Below are 5405 nucleotides of genomic sequence, written 5' to 3' on the forward strand. Positions count from 1 at the left end.
CCCCATTTGATGCCTTTCATTCTCACTCCACATTCCTTTGTATAGAACAATATACTCTGTTTAAACTTTTCAGAGTTTGGATCTTCATTCTCATATATTTTCCTATTCCTTGCATGACAGAGTTCCACCATTACTTTGAAAGCACTGTTGTACTAGATTCCTTGAATTGCTTCACTTTTCCTTTTTCCAAATTTAAGCATTTCTTCAAAAGATGTGGTATTGAGAAATTGAAAAATACCTCCCAGTCAATGCCAGACTTGAGTGCTGAAAGAGCATTCCCATAAGATATGAGTCATTGCATCATCTGCATTGCCACATAGATAACATTTTGATATCGTTGAGAAGCCCTTCTTCCTTACAGCCTCCTCAGTTGCACAAGCTCCTCTTAAAATCTTCCACAAATTAGTAGATGTATATGGATGCACATTGGGATCCCATATTTATTTTGACCAAGATGTTACTGGAAATTTCTTTCTTATTTGTTGTGTTGCACTAGCAATTGAAAACTTGCCATTCAAATCATTCTCCCATATCAACTTGTCAGGTCCATCCTGAATTGTTGGCACTTCATTCTTCTCAAATTACTTGAACATTTGTAGTGGAATTTTCCATATACCAACCACTATGAGATCTGCAACTTTCATATTTATATTACTTATAGCAAATTGGTCATCTGCATATTTTCCATCACCTACACTCCATCTTTTGTTGTTATTTATCTTAGGAATGACCCGTTTAAGACCTGGCCAAATGGATGACTGTTTGTAAGTAGTAGTCCATTCATTGTTCTTGTTTTTTGTACTTCGCTCTCATGAAATTTGTCCACTCAACATCTTCAGTTTCAATCTTCCATAGTAGTTTCATCAGCAATGATTTATTCATCACCTCCAATCTCCTTAGCCCTAAGCCACCTTATGCTGTTGGAGCATTTACTTCATCCCACTTAACTGTGATTAATTTTTTAACTGCAGGGTCACCGGACCACAAAAAATTCCTGATAATTCTTTCACATTCCAGTATAACATTTTTAGGCCACTTGTAAACAACCATATTGTAAATTGGAATGCTGCAGAGAACATGTTTTACTAAAGTTAATCTAGCTGAGAAAGCTAGTAATTTACCAATCCAACCTGCTAACATTTTCTACATTAGTTCCACCATCCCCCAAACTTGATATGTTTTAACTCTTCCTGGACACAGAATAACACCCAAGTAGGTATCAGGGAGTTACGAATGTCCCATTTGTAAATAATCAGCAATCCCATTTCTTCTTGTATAAGAAATTCCACCTACAAAGCATTTTCTTTTGTTTCTATTAACAGTTTGTCCAGATGAAAAATGATATTTATTTAGTAATCTCATCAAATTGTCCAAAGACTTCTTATGACCATTGCAGAATATGAAAATATCATCTGCAAACATCAAATGTGAAGGTTGACAGTTACCTCTTGTGACCATTGCTTGTATCTTTCCTTCTTGTATCAAATTGGATATATTTCTACTAAGAACTTCTTCTGCAAGAATGAAAAGAATGGGTGATAGTGGATCACCTTGTCTGAGTCCTCTTCCAACCCCAAAAAACCCACAAGGTCCACCATTAACAAGCACAGAGATCATTGTAGACTCAAATATTTTCCTTATCCAGTTAATGCTCACTTCGGAGAAACCAAATATTCTAAGTACTTCAAATAGAAATTTCCAGCTTAATGAATCAAATGCTTGGGTTATGTCTAACTTGAGACCCACATTCCCCCCTCTTCTTTTTTATGTTCAGCTCAATTATCATCTCAGATGCTAAAACTATTTTATCATGTATATTCCTCCCCTTAATGAAAGCACCTTGTTGAGGAGATATTATCCTTCCAATCAAAGAATTGATTCTAGTAGTAAGAATTCTGGTGAAGATTTTGAAAATGAAATTTGCTAGACCTATAGGTCTAAATTGTTCTGTTGTTCTTGCACCTTGAATTTTAAGAAGAAGGAATAGAAAGTTTGAATTAAGTCCTTTAGGAATGAATATGTGTGACCTGCAATGTTGAATTTCTTCAATCAAATCTGCACCAATAATGCTCCATGCAAATCTGTAGAAACATCCAGGAAAGCCATCAGACCCTGGAGCACTTTTTGCATTCATACTAAAAACTGCCTCTTTGGTCTCAATTGCAGTGGGAACAGCATCCAAGAAAAATTATCATCTTCATTCAGTAACTTGGGGATTGCTTCCATTATTTCCTCATGAATTGCGACATTTTGATATTCAAACTTCTTTTTTAAATGATCTACTAAAGTGGTTGCAATTTGAGCTTGATCAGTAATTATATTTCCCTCTGTGTTCTCCATTTCTGTTATATTATTGTGAGATTTCCTTATTTTAATTGAGGCATGAAAGAAATCTGTATTAGCACCACCTTTCTTGACCCACTTAATTCTGGCTTTGTCCCTCATTAGCTCATTATATTGTTTGGAAACAATTTCTTGTTTCCCCCGTTGCTGTGACCAGATTATTTAATAATACAGTATTTTCAAGATCTGCATCTGACAATAAGGTTTCAGCTAGAACCTCTTCAGTAGTCTTTATTTTAACTCTGAGATCACCAAATATCTCCCAGTTCCACTTCTTCAATACAGACTTTAATCTCTTTAGCTTGCTCATGAAAGAAAAAGCTGGATTACCTAAAATCTCTTCATTCCATGCATCTTTAATGACATAAAGAAATCCTGGATGAGAATTCCAAATATTTTGATATCTGAAGGGAGCATTTGTTGGTTTACAAATATTGACAATAGAGCCAAATAAAGGCCCATGATCTGATGTACCCGGCCCTGACTCTTACTTTATAAGACCAACCATCAAATTTTTTTAGCCATTTAAGATTGTAAAATTCCTTATCAATGTCACATAAAATTCTTTTTTTACCTGCTTTGTTATTGCACCAAGAATATTTAATACATGTTCATGTAGCTTGAATCAGATTGCATGATTCCAAGCAATTCCTGAACTCCTGCATTGAAATTCTAAGTGGTCTTCTTCCTCCAATTTTTTCTTCATAGCTCAAAACTACATTGAAGTCCCCAGTTATCATCCAGGGGCAATCTCTTTGGCTAATATTAAACAAATCTTCCCATAATTCTCTTCTATCAACAGTGAGACAAGCTGCATGAATTCCAATGACCATAACATCCCCCACTTGAATAGTAATGGTTTGATTTGAGGAACAAATCACTACTGGTCTTGAAAGAGATGAATTCCAAAACAATCAAATATTCCCTTTTCTGGAGTCATTAGAGTTATGTATAACCATTTTACTCATTCCAGATAAATTTAAACTTTTAAGTATACTATTGGAAACCTTTATTTTTGGTTCTGCAATCCAAAGTAAAGAAGCACTAAAATTCTTAACAAAATATCTCAATTTATCTTTGACTTGAATTCTTCTCAAGCCTGTGAGATTCCAGAATATTACTTTCATTGAGAAAGATTTGATTGAGAAGTACTAGTACCTCCAAGATTGGAATTATACTTAACTGAATTATTTTCTTATTTCCTAGTGATCACATTAGGCTTAACCAATTTACCTTTAACAGGTTTACTAATCACTTTAGAAAATGTATGATGCTGCTTCTCAGCCACATCAACAAGGACTTGAAATTTACTAGGAGAAGAAAAATATTTACCTGAATTAATATTATTATCAGCATTCTTGAATTTAGAAATGAAGCTAGGCACTTCCTTCCATCCTTCTGAAATTATTTTGTCAGTAGTGAGTGAAGTATCAGAAGGAGCATTTACTACTGTCTCAGTCTCAGCAACATTATAAACCTGTACTACAACATGAGTTTCAATAACTGAAATCATATTTTGAATACTTTCACCCACATCAATAAGCTTGTCAACAGATAAAGAAGAAAATTCACCTGTGGACTCCAAAAGACCAGTAAACCCTTTTCCTTTGTTAAGAGCAGGAGTAATACTCTGAACTGGAGGAACAACTAACGTAATATTATCATCTTCATGGTTATTTCTATTATCCAAGTTGGAACAAGAAGGAAAGTAATTATCAGAATCACTAGGTTGAGTAGTAACTTTTACAGAATTTTCAACTTGCCAAACTGATTTGGGAGTTTCCTGACCTTTTTCCTTTGGAGGATTGCAAATGTCAAATCCTGCTGTTGGAGGAGTTGTCTTTTTTTTTCCAAACTTTTTTAGGAACCTATGAATGTTGCACCTCTTGTGGTTGATCTTTCCTTTGGATCCTACACTCAGCCACATAGTGTCCTATATTTTTTCAATGAATACAATACTTGGGAAGCTTTGGAATCTGAATAAACTGCACAAATTTACCATACTTGGATTCAACCAAAATTTTGCTATGAATGTAGTTCTCAAGATAAACTTCTACCAAGACACTTGCATAAAATTCACTTTTTCTTCTTAAAGTAGATTCATCAACTTTAATGGCTCTTCCAATTTTATTACCCATCTGAGATAATATGGATTCCTTCCAGTACTCAATACTTAACCCAGGAAAAAATACCCACACAAAAGATTTTGAAGTTTTTTGATTCTCTGGGTTAAAATTAGGTTCCCAAGATCTTAGATTAAGCTCTTGTTCTTCGACAATCCAATAATCCTTTCCAAATATAACTTCTATCTTCTGAATTCTCTAGCTTAATAACAAAGAAACCCTTACCTAATGGAATAAGTTGTAGATTACCTTTAAGCTTCCATTGCTTTCTTAATGAGGTTTCAACAGTTTCCATTTTCAATTTAACCAAATTCAATCTCCCGAATAAACTGAACTTCCATTCATCCAAACAATTTTCAATTACATCATCAGGAATGAATAAAGATAAAGAATCATCACTCTTCTCCATTGAAACTGAAATAAATTTCTTCAAAATTGTTGCATCTGAAAGATTTAATCTAGATCTAAAACTCGACCCATTTTCCAAATATTTACAAGAATCTGAGTTAGAATTTGTTGACATTTAATGAGAAAACTTAGAAAAACTCTTACCACCAATCATTTGAATCACCTGAATTAATGGATGCTGATTGTAAAGATTGAAAGATGAAATTTAATGAACTGATTCAAGATCCGAAACGAAAACCGAGTTGTTTTCGATTTTCAGAGATCTCCTCTCTCTCCTCCTTCCTCGATGATTCAGGTTCAGTATGAGTCCTCAGTTGAATCTTTTGTGGATCAACCTTCTCTTTGAAGATGTGCTTCAGAATATTGCAGTTACTTGTTGGGTGATTGATGAATCTATTATGGTGAGTGTTTCGAAATATCTACTCATGTTGCATGTTGTTTGACTCATTGATATTGTTATGCATGTTTGAGATTGAGAATGCATTCTACTGAGCTGTCATCACCCCAATTGACATTCCTTGCAGACTTATG

This window comes from Papaver somniferum, chromosome 7, assembly GCF_003573695.1.
Source record: "Papaver somniferum cultivar HN1 chromosome 7, ASM357369v1, whole genome shotgun sequence".
In the NCBI taxonomy this organism is placed as follows: Eukaryota; Viridiplantae; Streptophyta; class Magnoliopsida; order Ranunculales; family Papaveraceae; genus Papaver; species Papaver somniferum.